The sequence below is a fragment of the Halichoerus grypus genome, chromosome 8 (genome assembly GCF_964656455.1).
Source record: "Halichoerus grypus chromosome 8, mHalGry1.hap1.1, whole genome shotgun sequence".
NCBI lineage: Eukaryota > Metazoa > Chordata > Mammalia > Carnivora > Phocidae > Halichoerus > Halichoerus grypus.
Genome location: NC_135719.1, coordinates 106,212,901 through 106,232,120, shown reverse-complemented (window position 1 = coordinate 106,232,120; position 19,220 = coordinate 106,212,901). Strand labels below are relative to the sequence as shown.

General features: G+C 40.8%; 1 long non-coding RNA gene across 1 annotated transcript in view; it reads left to right on the top strand.

The window, feature by feature from the left end:
• Positions 1-13,258, top strand: part of LOC118546471 (uncharacterized) — a 46,302-nt gene extending 33,044 nt beyond the window's left edge. The window contains exons 2-3 of the long non-coding RNA XR_004922603.2: positions 4,993-5,256; positions 13,101-13,258. This is a non-coding gene — a long non-coding RNA (uncharacterized LOC118546471). The remainder of the gene's footprint in view (positions 1-4,992; positions 5,257-13,100) is intronic.
• Positions 13,259-19,220: the final 5,962 nt, after the last annotated feature.

The following is a 19,220-nucleotide window of genomic DNA, read 5'->3' as shown; positions in this document are numbered from 1 at the left end:
AGCAGGTATAAAGATTTACTCATCTTGCAGCTGCCCAAGGCAAGCCCCGTAAGTTCTCTGCTTATGAAACCTGCCACCTACCAATCTGGAGCAGTCCACCTCTTTGGTCCCTCCTTGCCCTCTGTGTCCAGGGACAGTTTGCAAACCAACATTCATTGCGTTCAATTAACCCAAATATTATCTAGAGTTAGCATCATAGTGGATGTTGTATGAGAATCAAAGCATTTAATTAGTTATACATTTATCACTCAGCAAATATTTATTGAGAGCCACCTGATAGGTGCTGGAGATACACTGGAAAGAAACTAGACACAAAGTTTTCAGTCTGGCAAGGTTGGCAGACATAAGTGTTACAAGTGTTATGAAAAAAAGAAGAGGTGAAAAATTAATTTATTCAACACACATTTCTTTTCCACCTCTTGCTTTGTGTAAAGCATGGAAATTACATAAACTGGGGGTGCCTGGGTGGCTCAGTTGGGTAAGCAACTGCCTTCGGCTCAGGTCATGATACCAGAACCCAGGGATGGAGCCCATATTGGGCTCCCTGCTGTTCGGGAATCCTGCTTCTCCCTCTGACCCTACCCCCTCTTGTGCTCTCTTTCTCTCTCTCTCTTTCTCTCTCAAATAAATAAATAAAATCTTTAAAACAAAAAAAGGGGGAATTACATAAACCAGGAAGTGGGTTAGCAGGAGCTGCCCATAAGAGGAGGTAAGCACTAGCTAAAATGTAGGGTCTTTTTGAGGTTGTCAGTAAACCAATTGCATCTCTGGTGCATTAGTCAAGGATCATGAGGGAGGAAGTGGGAGAAATTTCCCTCCTGTCTTCATACTGCCTGCCAGAATTAGAGCCACCCATCCCACAGACTGCCATTGCAAGGGGGCATCTGGAGCAGCTATGGGAGCCACCTCCAGCTGGCAGGTGGAGAGGTCAGCAGAAGGGCCTGCAGGGGCAGTGGAGGGAAAAAAGGCAGAGAGAGAAATTCTCCCAACCAGGGGAGGTTCTGAACATGCCCAGGTAAGGGATAAGTGTAGGTGTCTATGAAGTGAACTCTGTGAAGTAAAGAGCCATGCTCCTCCCACGTGCTCTGAAAGTGGGACTTCTGATATCCTTTCCAACTTTGCTCTAAGTCCTAAATCACACGGAGAGCCACACCATCTGTCCTTTCAAATAACCATTCATTCAACCAGCCATCAAATCAACCAGCCAAAAACTCACATATCTCACACTGGCCTTTCACATTGAGCTCTTGCTCTATTTTTTCCCCTTTCTGGATTGTTTTCAACCTTGGATGCACATTCGAATTATCTGGGGAGTATTAAAAATACTGATGCTTGACTTCCACCCCCTCAGAGATTCTGATTTAGACAGTCTGAAGTAAGGCCTGGGCATTATAATTTTTTAAAAGCTCCCCAGGTAATTCTAATGTACTAACAAGCTTGATACTCATTAGTCTGAAAAATAAGTGTAATCAACGCACCATCCAATTCACTAAAGGAAAGAGAACACTGCTAATCATGTTTGTCTGTTTGCTTTGTTAGCAAAACTGGCACAAGTTTAAATTAGAATTACATAGGGTCTTAAATAGATGTTAGGTTTAGAACTGTTGAAAATAGTTTCCAGGTAAACTAATAGTAAATTAATAAAGAAGGTGAAGAGTTGGCAGCCCAGACAGGAGTCCTGGGAAGCCTATGGCCGCAAAGCGCAGCTGGTACATGGGTGTGCAGACAGTCTTCCGCATTACTAAGGACATTCTCCCAGGGGGCCCTATCCCAAGACTGCAGAAGAACTAGCTGTGCTGCCAAAAATGTACTATGTGGATGGAAAGCTAGAAGCAGTACCTGGTTGATGACATGGAGTATGATGATTACCAGAACCTCCGTGAGCACTCACAGCAGGAGAGTGGTTCACGGTATGACTGGGATTACCCACGTCTGAGGTTGAACTAGGGTGAACCATTGCCCGGATCTAAACGCACAATCAGGAACCGTGTGGCCACATCTCCCACACCCATTTTTTGGAATCTAATGTGTAAGCAGCTCCTTGGCTTCCTGACTTTCATGCTGTTTCATGTTTTGGGCTGGGAAGAATTACCCACTTACCAGCCTGTGAAGCCAAAGCTGTGTCCTTGTACTAACCTGCACCTGGAACTGAGAGGTTGATCCCACCAAAGAGCCTGTGGTTTGCTGTGAGATTTAAGGAGGCTTTGTGGGCTTTGTGATCCTGACTCCCTCATTCCTAGAGATTTAACCTTAATGAAGTCTCTAATAAAACTTTGTCCTGGGGCGCCTGGGTGACGCAGTCAGTTGAGCGTCAGACTCTTGGTTTTGCCTCAGGTCATGATCTCGGGGTCGTGGGATCGAGCCCCACGTTGGGTTCCACGCTGGCATGGAGTCTGGTTGAGATTCTCTCTCTCTCTCTGCTTCTGCTCCTCCCCCTGCTTGCACGCTAAATAAATAAATAAGTAAATAAGTAAATAAATGAAATCTTAAAAAATATATGAAAAAACAAACAAACTGTGTCCTTCCCCTTTCCTACCTCCTCTCCACCAGATTCCCTCCCAAAGTTTCCAGGTTGCTTAGTGCCCAACGATGACAATCTGAGGAATTTCTGTGTTATTCTGTGTTAGGCCATTGGCTCACCTATCTTTAGGAAACAAGGATGTAATTGGCAGTGGTTTGGGATATGTGTTGTGTGTTTGGGGGCAGCAGTCGTGGGCAGGCCTGGGGAGAGCCTTTTTCTTGTCCTCGGTCCTAGGGCCAGGCAACATGGAAGCCCATTTGCAAATTTTAATTTTATTTATGGGTATAGAGATTTAAAAATAAAGTGCTATACTTCTTTGCCATGGATTTCTTTCTTTACAAATGTAGGCAAGTGAAACACATTACTCCTGTGTTATATCAGGAATAATTTCTATGAATAATAAATGAAAATTTATGAAAAAAATTATCATGGAAAGTTCAGTTTTATCTTGGAAGAAAACGTAAAAGTGACACATCTTCAAAGTAGCAGAAAGAATATTTGTGTTCCCAGGAAAGACATCATCTGCTCCTCATAATGAACACTTACCAACACAACACCCAGAGGCCATAGGGTTTCTCTAAGAATTTTATTTCACTGGAATGTCATAAAAGAATAAAACTGGGTGTTTATTTTCCTGAGAAAAAAATGACAATAGACGTTCTTCGGTGTGAAAGATTTTTTTATCTCCCCCCCCAACCCGTTTTTAAATTCTGTCTTTTACATACTCTATCTGAATTTTGTAAATTGGACCTCTGTCCCTCCCCCAACAGAAGAAATAAGTCTTTTCTTTGTGGAGGTGTTTTTTTCTCTTCCTTTGAGAATCAGCTCTCAACACAGGATGTGGGTAAGAATAGCAAACCCCTGAAAAAGTGAGCTGCAATATTTTTAATTTCCCCCTAACTTAATCAAAGACTAGCAATTAAACACAAGTTAAAATTTTCTTTTCCCCCAAATGGTTAATTTCACCTCTGGCAATTCACCTGGGATATTTGGCCTGCTTGATAAGTGGAAGAATAATCACACACACACACACACACACACACGCACGCACACAGGCATACACACATGGGCGCACACACACACAGAGCCTGGCTCACTCTCTCGGCCTCACTCTTTTGCCTCCATAGGCACCTAAGACAAGTTTGAAAGGGGACTTATCATGAGGTGACAGTGTCCCAAATTTGCATTCTTTGAGGAGAAACACAGCCAGGAGAGATATCACCTGAAGCTGAATGTTTCCCCTTGTGATGGGTTTTACTCCTGACTATGTGGAATAGGGCAGGGCTGTCTAACTTTCGTGGATTTATGAACTGCTGGGGAACTTGTTAAAATATAGATTCTAGGGGTGCCTGGCTGTCTCAGTTGTTAGGGGTCGTGAGTTCAAGCCCTACATTGGGCATAGAGCTTACTAAAAACATAATAAAATTTAAAAAAAAACTTATAAACTTATAGTTCATGAGGTTCTGGAGTAGAGTCCACGAGTTTGCACTTCTAATAATCTCCCAGGTGATGTAGACCCTTCTGCTCTGTGGCACAGTAGAATACTTCTCCCTGACCTCCTCTTCCTACCTCCTCACCATCACAGAATTTTAGAATGGTAAGGGATCTTAAACAGCTTCTCTAGTTACCCCTGAAATATTGGTCTATGGAGTGCCCACGTTGGAATCACCCGGGGAGCTTAAAAAACCTAGATTCCTAGAGGTTCTGATTCTGTAAGTCTGTGTGAGGCCTCAGGCATCTGTACTCTTCCAAAGCTTCCCAGGTCAATTAGAAGAGCAAAAAGACTTTGACCCATTAACAACCACTTTATTTTACAAATAAGGAAACAGGCTGGTTATGTGGCCTACCTGACAAGATCTAGTTAGTGACAGCATCAGGACTCAAATTTAGACCTTTTTCAGCCCATCATTTCCTCTTCTGCTTAAGTATAAAATAAAAGTCAGGCCCAGTGCTGTTTAATGGAGTGCTCTATCACCAGAACACTTTCCTGTGCTGGAAGCAGTCCCAGAGAGGTCAAATGTGCATTACTTTCTACCCTACTCTGAAAGGAAGTTGCATGGAGAAGTGCAATACAGAAATGTTTCCCATGATATTTCCCTAGGAAATAATTTCATGGTTTAAAAAGTCCTTGTTTCTGGATGTTTTTCTGACACCCAGTGGAAAACATTGAAAATACTTCAAAATATCGAAAATAAGGTTAATCAGCAATCCTAAAATTGACATGTTGCAACCCGTTTTTCCCTAGAACTTGAAGATTTCGTGTTTATTTTCATCTCATGTGCCATATTTCTGGTATTGGGTTGCCTTTTCCTGGTCTCTGATTTTAGGTGAAACCCAAAAGCTTGGCACAAAGCCCGTACCTTCTCCTTCCTTACTGAGCTGTGCCAGTTCAGAGAATGGAACTGTCGTTTGGGTTTTTTCCTGCAGTCTGGGTAATTCCTGCTTCACCATTTTTGTTTTTTTCTCTTTAGGAAGAGGAAAATCTCCATCAATGCTAACGGGAAGTATATGCTGGTCTTGTCCCCCATAAACAAGCCTGTTGACGGGCTGAGGAAGGCATCATGGCTTTGGGAGGGCTTTCTCTGCAGTATCTGCATCTTGAAGCCAGACCTTCTCCTCTTCATGTAGGGTGAGGTAGCTCAGCCTGGAGGCCTGTCCTCCTCGATCCTGAAGCCACACTGGACTGCTCTGGCAATTGGAGACACCAGCCTATGGTCACCCCCAGGAGTTTCCAGGTAAACAGGATCTCTCGTGACCCACCATTGGGTGTCTGTGCTAGAGATAAATCTGTTCTCATCCTATGAATACCACCTCTCGTGAAAGGATAAACACAGGAAGAGCCTTCTTCAGAGTGAATTTTCTTTCTAAGCAACTTATAAGCAAGTGGTCTAAGACTCATTCTCTTTTAAGGACACAACAAACATTTCTGAGGTACTGGGTTTCAGCAGGTGCGTCCATGGCCCAGTAGACGGAGCCCTATGAGGTTGATGGTTGAGTGCGAGGTTCAGTTCCCCTCTGCACGCACAGGTGTGCGGGAGCTTCAGGCTTCACAGCCTTATAACGTAGATAATGTCACCCCGATGGTTCAATGAGAGGAGATACATAGAAGCACTTGGCGAGCTGTAAACCTTCAGACAAATGTAAGGCAGTACTGTTATCACATGTTCTGTGTCTTCGTTGGTCTTCCCCGGTTGACTTTTATAAGCCGTATGAAAGCAGGTGTGGTAGCTGTGTGGCCACTGCGACAACTCTCCACTGACACCAAGTCCTGTGGGAGCAGAGTTTCCTGGGATCCCCAGTTGCTGCTCTCTGACGTCCAGCACAGCGTTAACACCAGGCCGTGTTTTCCGGGGAATGCTCCCAGCAGATGGCTAAGTGTGGCAGGGAGTCTAGGACATGGGAGACACAGGCTCCTCAGAAGGATGACCTTGGATGGACTTCTCATAAATCTTGCTGAAACTTCCCTATAAACTGTTCTGCCACTTAACCTCCTCCCTTTCCCCTCCCTCCCTCCAAGGAGCCAGAACTCACTGTAATCGGAATGTTCTCCCTGCCCCCTCGACCTCTCTCATTTTTCTCCACTGGGGTTGCCTGGCTTCATTTCTTGAGAAATCTCTTGCCTGCCTTCATCTTGTCTTAGCATCTGCTTCTTAGATGCAGACGAACGTAGACCGTGCATTCGACTTCCTGTGAATGTCCCGCAGCACCTAAAGCTGTTGGCAGCGACAGTCCCCCACCACCCCAGACCCTGGGAGCTCCCTTGGCATGTGCTTCCTAGACCGGGAGAGTTGTCTGGTTCTACTCAGTTCTCCTGCACTTGGCCCGGCGCTCACAGGAATGGAGGTCTAGTGCCCATTCCAGGCGGGGACCCACTGTCTAAACTGCCCCTCAGCCTCTCCCTGGGGCCACCGCTTCTCTCTTTAGTCCTTCATTCACAAAAAAAACCCCTCATTTTGCCTTTTTTCCCCACACAATAATTCTTAATATTTCTCAGTAAGAATGAACTAGGTTGCAATGGAGCTAAAAACAATATAAGTGGCTTAAAATAATGAAGGTTTCTTTTTCTCTTGTCCTGCAAGTCTGACATGGACGGGCGGGAGGGTTGTGCCTGTCACAGTGATGTCAGAACACAGGCCGGGCTGAGCGTGTGCCACCCTGATGATCAAAGCAGAGGAGAGCAGACCAGAGCCTGAGTGCCTGCAGGAAAATGCCTCCTTCCAGAAGTGTTCTGCTCCCGTTTCATTGGCTCATGTGGGTGTCTTGGCCATGCCTAATTCTGTGGCGCAGGGAGGTTAAGGGTAGCAGATGCCACAGGTGATGCTGCAGTCCCTCAGGAGTGATGGGTCTGAAGGAGCCCCGGTTCTTCACACAGAAGCTCTGGTGCTTGTCCCTGGAATCCTGGGGCAGTTCAGTCCCTCTGAAGTGGAGAGAACAATAAGTCTCATCCTCCCAAGGATGAGCCCAAAGATTTTTAACATGGCTAAAGAGGAAAAGTTGAGTTTTTCACATCCCGCATACTGAGTTCTACCAATATCCATCTTGGTTGGGAGGACACAGCCAACGAGGGGCTGAGGTTTGTATGAAGGAGTGTCAGATGGATGGATATGGAACGATTCTCTTCTGTGGCCTCAGCTAAATGACTCTCTATATAGTTTTTCTGTTTGGCTCATGCTTTTCCTCTGGTGTAGGGAGGTTTTTAAGTGCCTTGGATTTAAAATGCCAAATACAATGTGGATTGAATTTCAGTTTTATCCGGTGAGTTGAGTAAAGGCTATTGCTGCATGGTTCCGGAGCAGGTCAGTTCAATAGAAAAATTAAGTCCAACAATTTTTTCATATTGTGTGAAACAACAACCTACAAATGAACGACAATGTCCATTTTCCTGGGGGCCATAGAAAATCAGTTTACAGAAAATGAAAATACATAAAATATGTATAAAGTTAAAAACAAGAGTCTTTCTCTTTGAGGGATAGTGCAGTATAATAGAAATTAAAGGTTTGAGGATACATTAGCAAAGGAGTTAAGCATCAGTGAGAGGCGTTTTAAACAAATTAGCTTGAAACAGTATAATAAAATTCTGTTTGCCTCAAAAGAAGACTTTAGGTCACAGAGTTCACTTCTTCCGGACTACCACTGCAGTGCAGCCTCCTGATCCCTCTCAGTTTAAAAAAGTCATTCATCTTTTCTGATGGCTCAGTAATATTCCATTGTATATATGAACCACATCTTCTTTATCCATTCATCTGTTGAAGGGCATCTCGGCTCCTTCCACAGTTTGGCTATTGTGGACATTGCTATGAACATTGGGGTGCATATGGCCCTTCTTTTCAATACATCTGTATCTTTGGGGTAAATACCCAGTAGTGCAATTGCTGGGTCATAAGGTAGCTCTATTTTCAACTTTTTAAGGAACCTCCATACTGTTTTCCAAGAGTGGCTGTACCAACTTGCATTCCCACCAACAGTGTAAGAGGATTCCCCTTTTGCCACATCCTCGCCAACGCTTGTTTTTTCCTGTCTTGTTGATTTTTGCCATTCTAAATGGTGTAAGGTGGTATCTCAGTGTGGTTTTGATTTGTATTTCCCTGATGGCTAGTGATGTTGAACATTTTTTCATGTGTCTGTTAGCCATTTGTATGTCTTCTTTGGAGAAATGTCTGTTCATATCTTCTGCCTGTTTCTTGACTGGATTATTTGTTTTTTGGGTGTTGAGTTTGAGAAGTTCTTTATAGATCTTGGATATCAGCCCTTTATCTGTAATGTCATTTGCAAATATCTTCTCCCATTCCATGGGTTGCCTCTTAGTTTGTTGACTGTTTGCTGTGCAGAAGCTTTTTATCTTGATGAAGTCCCAATAGTTCATTTTTGCCTTTGTTTACCTTGCCTTTAGAGATGTGTCTTGAAAGAAGTTGTAGTGGCCAGTGTTGAAGAGGTTACTGCCTATGTTCTCCTCTAGGATTTTGATGGTTTCACTCATATGTGGAACACAAGGATAGTGCAGAGGACCACAGGGGAAGGGAGGGAAAACTGAATGAGAAGAAATCAGAGAAGGAGACTCTGGACTCTGGGAAACAAACTGAGGGTTACAGAAAGAAGGGGGGTGGGGGATGGGGTAACTGAGTGATGGGTATTAAGGAGCGCACGTGATGTGATGAGCACTGGGTGTTATATGCAATTAATGAATTGTTGAACACTACATCAAAAACTAATGATATGTTGGCTAACTGAACATAATAATAAAAAATGAAAAAATAAAAAGAAGTCATTAAAAAATATTATTCACAGTCATGAGCCAGGCACCATTCTAGGCAAGGGGGATGTAGCCATGAGACCTATCCAGTATTTCAGCATAATTGGTTAGATGTAGCTCTCGAAAATGGGCTCATACACCTTTTCTTGGTCACTGTTCATGGAACTGTTATTCCAACAATTGTCCCAAATGTTCTATGTTGTTCTTTGAAGCCAGAACCCAATTAGACTTCTAATAATATCTATTATTAATTTCTAACATGGGCTTTTAATTGGAAAATAAGTGAAATTTCCCCAGAGTTTTCTCAGAGATTAATTTCTACAGTATTGGATGTGATTATTAATTCTCCAAGAGAGGATTAGAATATATAGAAGGCATTTTCTCAGTCACAATTTTCTCAAGGTGGGACTTTGGTGACACTATTATTAATCATGAGATTTAGTCTGCCAAAATAAAATGCCACCCATCAAGCACAGAGAATATATGATAATAATAGCTACAATTTGTTGAACACTTACTATATAGCTCTATTCTAGGTACTTTATAGGGCTTATCCTGTTTAACTTACAATCTAATATATGGTGCAATTGAGACCAGGTGGAAGATCTTGCCAGACACCCCAGACTTCTTACATCTCACTGGACAGAATGGGTCGCATGTTCCCCTCACAGACTCATTACTGTCAAAGGTAAACAAACAGAATTGTCATAGCTGGTTTAGACTAATTATGATTCATCCTTTGGGACTGGAGTCATAGCCTCCTGTGATAGGCAGAATAATAACCTGCCTAGAGCCTGTGACCATGGAACTTTGGAAATGTGATTATGTTAAAGATCTTGGGGAGATTATCCTCAATTATCAGGTGGGCCCAGTGTAATCACAAGCGTCTTTATAAGAGGGAAACAAAATTAAAGTCAGAGAAGGACATAATGGAAGCAGAGGTTGGAATGAGGCAGGGCCACAAACCAAGGAATGCAGATAGCTTCTAGAAACTAGAGAAAGCAAGGGAATGGACTTCCCCCTAGAATCTCCATTTTAGACTTCTGGCCTCCAGAATTATAAGAGAATACTTTTGTATCTGAAGGGCAAAGCTTTCTTCATTTTTTTTTTAAAGATTTTTATTTATTTATTTGACAGCGAGAGAGGGAACACAAGCAGGGGGAGCGGGAGAGGGAGAAGCAGGCTCCCTGCTAAGCAGGGAGCCTGATGCAGGGCTCAATCCCAGGACCCCGGGACCACAACCCGAGCCGAAGGCAGACGCCTAATGACTGAGCCACCCAGGCACCCCAAGCTTTCTTTATTTTTAAGGAGACATTCCAGAAGTTCCATATATCACTTCTTTTTACTTTTCATTGACCAGAACTTGTTCACATGGCTAAATGTTAACTATAAAGGAGGCGAGGAAATGCCATCTTTTAGCTGGATGGCAAGACACCCAATTAAAAGTAGAGTTCTTGTAGAAATGTACAGTTAAAAAATAAATAAGACCTGGGGATGTGGTATACAACATGATGGCTATAGTTAGTGCTGCTATGTGGTAAACTTGAAAGTTGTTAAGAGAGTAGATCGTAAAGGTTCTCAACACAAGAACAAATTTTTTTTGTAACTACATGAGCTGATACATGTTAATGAAACTTACTGTGGTAATCACTTCACAATATATGTATATCAAGTCATTATGTTGTACACCTTAAACTCATACAGTGGTGTATGTCAATTATGTCTCAAGAAAACTAAAAAAAAAAAAAATTGAATTCTTATGGGAAAAGGGGAGAATGGATACTGAGACAGAACTAAAAGTCTTTCTTAGAGAGTAAATGTAGCACTCTATAATTGTGGCACTTCTAGGTGTTGTTTGTTTGTTTGTTTGTTTTTTGACAGCATGAACAGTTAAGCAAGAAATCTTGCTTTTTATTTCCATGAATAGTGAGGTACTTCCTATTTCCAAAAAAATCTATCAGTGTTACCAATTAAGTATGTTAGACTTCTAGAGCACAGACTTTTTTTACTCTCTCCCCAAACTCCACTAGGATGACACTGAATAAATTTAAAGGGGAGAGTGAGGTACCTAACTGAAATCAGGGGGATTAAGTGGAGGATTGCAAACTGTATGATGTCTCTTCCTGCTCTCTTTCTCCTCTTGGCTATGCAATAGTTGGCTGTTGGATATATTACCTCTGTCTCCTCTTCTCTATTTCCCCTTCCCCCCACAAGGTAGGAGATTGGAAGGCTTTCTGGAGAAAATGACTGGCTTGTGAAAATATATTAACTTAAAAATACTTTAATTTGGTTCTGCTTAAGTTAAAAGAAAAGAATAGGTTACAAGGTGTAAATATATGTAATGAGAAAGATGGAGTAAGGAGAACTTGGTTGAAACAAGTATTTTAGATTCAGAGTTAAGTTATTTGCCTCATGTTAATGAGAGACAGATAATAAAAGGACTCTTGTATTTGATTCTATCAAGAAAATGAACAAAAATTTTGAACAAAAGGGGCAAAGTTCTCTCTAAGTTTATTTTTAGTTTACACAGGCTTGGCTCTTTAAAATACAATTATACTTCTTGTTACGTATTTGCTTACTAAGGGCAGAGAGTATCCTTGATATTTAACTTCTAAATACAACAGCTGTATAATGTGTATACTATATACACTGTAGAAAATTCTATTTGCTAGGTAGGATTATGTTTGTTCACTTAAGTTATAAACTTTATTCATCATGGGAAATTGAATTTTCTGACCTGTTTTCTTATAATGAAATCACTAATCATCACCATACTTGCCTTGTTACAGTTAACTTTACCAGCAATAGAAGTTATATAAATTCCCTAGATAATTCCTCCTTGTAGTTGTGAAAGCAAAAAATAAAATGGAGTTTATAGAATATTTATTTCTAAAACACAACACCAAATCTCACTCTTGCACAGACTCAAGAGAAAAGACCTACAAATATGACCCCTGCTAATCTCAGCAGCATTCTACTAGTCACACCTCAGGGAAGCAGCCCCTGGGTGGGGAGTGGGGGAGGGGGGGAAACAAGTCCAGCCCATGCACATGGAGTTTACAATCATTCTTTTTTCTTTTTCTTTCTTCCTTTCTTTCTTTCTTTCTTTCTTTCTTTCTTTCTTTCTTTCTTTCTTTCTTTTTCTTTCTTTCTTTTCTTTATTTTTACAATCACTCTTTTTTTAATTGTCTCATTCTTAACTATAAATGGACATCTGTGGGATATCCAGATACTTAAGGAAATCCTCCAACATTTACGGCAGAAAATAAAATAATCAAGGAGAAACAGTTCAGAGGAAGTAGAGACAACACAGCAGCAGGACACTTGATGGAAGATAGGCTATCCATAATAAGATAATTGAGATTGATCTAAAGAGGAAACATTCAGAAATAGCAAAAAAAAAAAAAAAACTTTTTAGAAATTAAAAATAAGATAGCAAATAAAAATTCAAAGGGTTGGAATTGAAAGTTGAGGATATCATCAACTTTAAAAGTGGAGCAAAGAAATGAAGTGATAGACAATAGGAAAGAAAAGAAAATGAAATTACAAATCGACCCAGGAAATCCAACATCAGTCTAACTGGTACTAAAGCAAGAGAGAACAGAGAAAATGGAAGGGAAGAAACTGTCAGAGAAAGGATTCAAGACAATTTTCCAGAACTGAAGGATCCAAGTTTCAAATGTAAAGAGCCCACTAATCCCCAGCAAAATGGTTGAAAAAAGATCACCCCAGAGCATATTGTTATGAAATTTAGAGCCTAAAAGCTAAGGCTTGTTTAAAGTAGCTTTTGACTTTTTGATTTCAACATTGGAATTAGGTGAAAGTGGAGCAATGCCCTCAGCATTCAGAGGGAAAAGGAATTTCATCCCCAAACTAAAATTTTTCCCTGATTTCCCTCTCTCCTTTCTTTTGATTATCAAACTCCTATGTTTTATCTATGTATGTGATCGCTCAGCTAGAGCATTTCTAGGCTCCTATTGGATGGCGATGGATGGATGATTAAGTTTTGGTCAATGGAATGTTAACAGAAATGACACATCCATTTCTGGGTAATGTCTTGCCTTCCACTGCCTCCTTATCCCTTCCCACAAACCAGAACATGAATGGAGCTTCAACCATGAAGACAACATGCTAGGGCAGGAGTTATCATGGGCCAAATCTAGCCTGCCACCTGTTTTTGTAAATAAAGTTTTATTGGAATAAAGCCACACCCATTCACTAATATATTATCTGTAACTGCTTTTGTGCTACAGTAGCCACCTTGAGAAGTTATGACAGAGCATGTATGGCCTACAAAGCCTAAAATATTTACTATTTGGCTTTTTACAGAAAAAGTTTGCTGACTTCTGTTTTATGTGATTATGGAGCAACAAGAGAGGAGTGTGGTTCCCCAAGTGACCTGGTGAATGGAGACTCGTATTTGCCTGGACTGTCTGCCTACCTCTGGACTATTACCTGAGAGAGAAATAAACTTCTCTCGTATCTGAGTCACTACTTATTTAGGTCGCTTTCTTATATCAGCTCATTTAAATTTAGTATGCTATAAAAACAATATTTAACAAATTTAATTTCCTATAACAAACATATAATGAGTAAATTTAATGTTTCTGTAACAAATAACTGAATATAGCTTAGCCACAAGATTAAGGTTATATAAGACAACACTACTTAAAAGTCAGGACTTAAAGGGAACTCTTGCTTGCAATCATAACTGGAGAGAGAAAATATGAAAACAACATACAGAATATGTATGTATCTCACAAGATGGGATCATGACCCTAATGTGGTTTAATATATATATTCATAATGTTTTTAAGGTAAATTCTTCTAAATATGCTCCAGTTTTTACTCTTATTTAATAAGACAAAGGATGGCCCAGTCTTGTCTCCTCAAAGCAGCTGTCCACAGGGTCTACTTTCTTGAAGTTCTTCAATAAACCCCTAATTGAGATTTATATCCTCTGGCTTCAGCTATAGCTCCTAGCCAAGGCTGCATTTAAAAATATGTGTCTTATAATTTTTCATTTCTAAAAGAGACAGAGGGTTTAATCCTAAAAGAAATCAGGGGTCAGGGGGAGGAGCAAGATGGCGGAGGAGTAGGAGACCTGGATTTCATCTGGTCCCAGGAATTCAGCTGGATAGGGACCAAACCATTCTGAACACCTACGAATTCAACAGGAGATCAAAGAAAAGAATAGCAACAACTCTCTGAAAGAAAAGCGACCACTTTCTGGAAGGTAGGACGTGCAGAGAAGTGAATCCGAGGCGATATTCAGGAAGATAGACAGCGGGGGAGGAGGCCTCCATCAGCCGCTTCTGGCAAGTGACAGAGCAGCAGAGCACAAAATCGGACCTTTTAGAAGTCGGCTCTGCTGAGGGACGTCACTCCAGTGGCTTAGCAGGGGGTGGAACCCTCTCTAGGACAGTGTAGTCTCAGGACCCTCAGGGTCACAGGAAGACCAGGGGTGCCTGAGTGCGGCAGAGCTCCCAGGTATCGGAGTGGGGAAGCCAGCTGCAGAGACGGAGCCGAGGCGCAGGCTCTCAGCTCGGGGTTGCCATAAACTGTGTTCCGCAGCACAGTTGGGCCATGCTTCTCCAGCAGGGACCCAACAAGCGGCAGATCCGGGGAGACTCCCCTTCCTCCCCTGGGAGGAGTGGCGTGGGAGCGCACCGCAGGGATCTGCTGGGTTTGGCGACTCCACACGGGTCAGGTGCCAGAGATAGAAACGCTCAGTCACAGGCTGGGTGAGCATAGAGTGAGACCGGAGATCAGGGAGATGGGAGTGATTGACGCTTTTCTCTGGGGGCGCACTGAGGAGTGGGGCCCTGAGTTCTTGGCTCCTCCGGGGCAGAGATTGGGAGGCCACTATTTTCATTCTCCTTCTCCAAAGCTGTGCAGAAAGCTTGCAGGGAACAAAAGCTCCCAAGAGCAAACCTGAGCAGATTACTTAGCCGGGACCGGCAAAGGCGGGGCAATTCCACCTCCGGCAAAGACATTTGGGAACCATGGCAACAGGCCCCGCCCCCAGAGGATCAGCAAGAACAGCCAGCCAAGACCAAGTTTATGGATCAATGAGAACAGCAGAATGCCAGCACTAGGGGAACACAGCACACAGAATTCATGGCTGTTTTCCCCATGATTCTTCAGTCTTTCAAAGTTAATTTTTAAAATTTTCTTTATTTTTTTCTTTTTCTATTTTTTTAATTTTTCTTTTTCCTTTTCCAACCAACATCTTATCTTATCAATTCCTTTTTTAAAAATCTTTTTTAATTTTCATTTTTAGAGTCATATTCTATCCCTTCATTGTGGTTAACCTTATTTTTTATGTATATATAAGATTTTCTCTCCTTAAAATTTTGGGATACAGTTTCTTCTAATAGACCAAAATATACCCTAAATCTCTAGTGTATGGCTTTGTTCTAGTTTCCTGCCTGATCACATTCTCTCCCTTTTTTTTTTTTTTGATTTTTCTTCTTTCTTTTTTCAACCGACTTATTATCTTATCAATTCCTTTTAAAAAAATCTTTTATGATTTTCAACTTTACAGTCATATTCCATCCTTTCATTGTATTTACCCTTATTTTTGTTCATATATAAGTTTTTCTTTCTTTAAAATTTTGGGAGGCAGTTTCTTCTAACAGACCGAAATATGCCCAAAATCCAGTGTGTGGCATTGATCTATGTAGCAGCCTGATCATATTTGATCATATTCTTTTTTTTCTTTCTTTTTTCATTCTTTCCCTTTCTTTTCCCCAAGCTTTGGGCCTCTTCTGATTTGTTTAGTGTATATTTTTCTGGGGTCGTTGTTACCCTATTAGCATTTTGTTCTCTTATTCATCTATTCTCCTCTGGACAAAATGACAAGACAGAAAAACTCACCTCAAGAAAAAGGAACAAGAGGCAGTACCAACTGCCAGGGACCTAATCAATATGGATATTAGTAAGATATCGGAACTAGAGTTCAGAATGACAATTATAAAAGTACTAGCTGGGCTTGAAACAAGCATGGAAGATACTAGAGAATCCCTTTCTGGAGAAATGGAAGAACTAAAATCTAACAAAGTCAAAATAAAAAAGGCTATTAATGAGGTGCAATAAAAAATGGTGGCTCTAACTGCTAGGATAAATGAGGCAGAAGAGAGAATTCGTGATAGAGAAGACCAAATGATGGAGAATAAAGAAGCTGAGAAAAAGAGAGATAAACAACTACTGGATCATGAGGGCAGAATTTGAGAGATAAGTGATACCATAGATAAAACAATATTAGAATAACTGGAATCCCAGAAGAAGAAGAAAGAGAGAGAGGGACAGAAGGTATATTGGAGCGAATTATAGCAGAGAACTTCCCTAATTTGGGGAAGGAAACAGGCATCAAAATCCAGGAGGCACAGAGAACCCCCCTCAAAATCAATAAAAATAGGTCAACACCCCGACATCTAATAATAAAACTTACAAGTCTCAGAGACAAAGAGAAAATCCTGAAAGTAGCTCGGGACAAGAGGTCTGTAACCTATAATGGTAGAAACATTAGATTGGCAGCAGACCTATCCACAGAGACCTGGCAGGCCAGAAAGGACTGGCATGATATATTCAGAACACTAAATGAGAAAAATATGCAGCCAAGAATACTATATCCAGCTAGGCTGTCATTGAAAATAGAAGGAGAGATAAAAAGCTTCCAGGACAAATAAAAACTAAAAGAATTTGCAAACACCAAACCAGCCCTACAAGAAATATCAGAAGGGGTCCTTTAAGCAAAGAGAGAGCCTTGGGGCACCTGGGTGGCTCAGTTGGTTAAGCGACTGCCTTCGGCTCAGGTCATGATCCTGGAGTCCCGGGATCGAGTCCCGCATCGGGCTCCCTGCTCAGCAGGGAGTCTGCTTCTCCCTCTGACCCTCCCCCCCTCTCATGTGCTTTCTCTCTCTCTCTCTCTCAAATAAATAAATAAAATCTTTAAAAAAAAAAAAAAAAAAAAAAAAAAGCAAAGAGAGAGCCTAAAAGTAACATAGACCAGAAAGGAACACAGACAATATGCAGTAACAGTCACCTTACAGGCAATACAATGGCACTAAATTCATATCTTTCAATAGTTACCCTGAATGTAAATGGGCTAAATGCCCCAGTCAAAAGACACAGGGTATCAGATTGGATAAAAAGACAAGACGCATCGATATGCTGCCTGCAAGAGACTCATTTTAGATCCAAAGACACCTTCAGATTGAAAGTAAGGAGGTAGAAAACCATTTACCATGATGTCTTTTGGACATCAAAAGAAAGCTGGGATGGCAATCCTTATATCAGACAAATTAGATTTTAAACCAAAGACTATAATAAGAGATGAGGAAGGACACTATATCATACTTAAAGGGTCTATCCAACAAGAAGATCTAACAATTGTAAATATCTATGCCCCTAACATGGGAGCAGTCAATTATATAAGCCAATTAATAATAAAATCAGAGAAACACATCGACAATAATACAATAATAGTGGGGGACTTTAACAGCCCCATCACTGAAATGGACAGATCATCTAAGCAAAAAATCAACAAGGAAATAAAGGCTTTAAATGACACACTGGACCAAATGGACTTCACAGATATATTCAGAACATTCCATCCCAAAGCAACAGAATACACATTCTTCTCTAGTGCCCATGGAACATTCTCCAGAATAGATCACATCCTAGGTCACAAATCAGGTCTCAACCAGTACCAAAAGACTGGGATCATTCCCTGCATATTTTCGGACCACAGTGCTTTGAAACTAGAACTCAATCACAAGAGGAAAGTCAGAAAGAACTCAAATATGTTGAGGCTAAAGAGCATCCTACTAAAGAATGGGTCAACCAGGAAATTAAAGAAGAATTAAAAAAATTCATGGAAACAAATGAAAATGAAAACACAACTGTTCAAAATCTTTGGGATGAAGCAAAGACAGTCCTAAGAGGAAAGTATATAGCAATACAAGCCTTTCTCAAGAAACAAGAAAGGTCTCAAATAAACCTAACCCTACACCTAAAGGAGCTGGAGAGAGAACAGCAAATAAAGCCTAAACCCAGCAACAGAAGAGAAATAATAAAGATCAGAGCAGAAATCAATGAAATAGAAACCAAAAGAACCTTGGAACAGATCAATGAAACTAGGAGCTGGTTCTTTGAAAGAATTAATAAGACTGATAAACCCCTGGCCAGACTTATCAAAAAGAAAAGAGAAAGGACCCAAATAAATAAAATCATGAATGAAAGAGGAGAGATCACAACCAACAGCAAAGAAATACAATTATGAGAACATATTATGAGCAACTATATGCCAGCAAATTAGATAATCTGGAAGAAATGGATGCATTCTTAGAGATGTATCAACTACCAAAACTGAACCAGGAAGAAATAGAAAACCTGAACAGACCCATAACCACTAAGGAAATTGAAGCAGTCATCAAAAATCCCCCAAAAAACAAGAGCCCAGGGCCAGATGGCTTCCCAGGGGAATTCTACCAAACATTTCAAGAAGAATTAATACCTATTCTTCTGAAACTGTTCCAAAAAATAGAAATGGAAGGAAAACTTCCAAACTCATTTTATGAGGCCACCATTACCTTGATCCCCAAACCAGACAAAGACCCCATCAAAAAGGAGAATTACAGACCAATATCCCTGATGAACATGGATGCAAAAATTCTCACCAAAATACTAGCCAATAGGATCCAACAGTACATTAAAAGGATTATTCACTATGACCAAGTGGGATTTATTTCTGGGCTGCAAGTTTGGCTCAACATCCACAAATCAATCAATGTGATACAATACATTAATAAAAGAAAGAACAAGAACTATATGATCCTCTCAATAGATGCAGAAAAAACATTTGACAAAGTACAGCATCCTTTCTTGATTAAAATTCTTCAAAGTGTAGGGATAGAGGGTACATACCTCAATATCATAAAAACCATCTATGAAAAACCCACAGTGAATATCATTCTCAATGGGGAAAAACTGAGAGTTTTCCCCTAAGGTCAGGAATACTACAGGGATGTCCACTATCACCACTGCTATTCAACATAGTACTAGAAGTCCTAACCTCAGCAATCAGACAACAAAAAGAAATCAAAGGCATCCAAATCGGCAAAGAAGTCAAACTCTCACTCTTTGCAGATGATATGATACTTTATGTGGAAAACCCAAAAGATTCCACCCCAAAACTGCTAGAACTCATACAGGAATTCAGTAAAGTGGCAGGATATAAAATCAATGCACAGAAATCAGTGGCATTCCTATATACCAACAACAAGATAGAAGAAAGAGAAATTAAGGAGTTGATACCATTTACAATTGCACCCAAAGCCATAAAATACCTAGGAGTATATCTAACCAAAGAGGCAAAGAATCTGTACTCAGAAAACTATAAAATACTCATGAAAGAAATTGAGGAAGACACAAAGAAATAGAAAA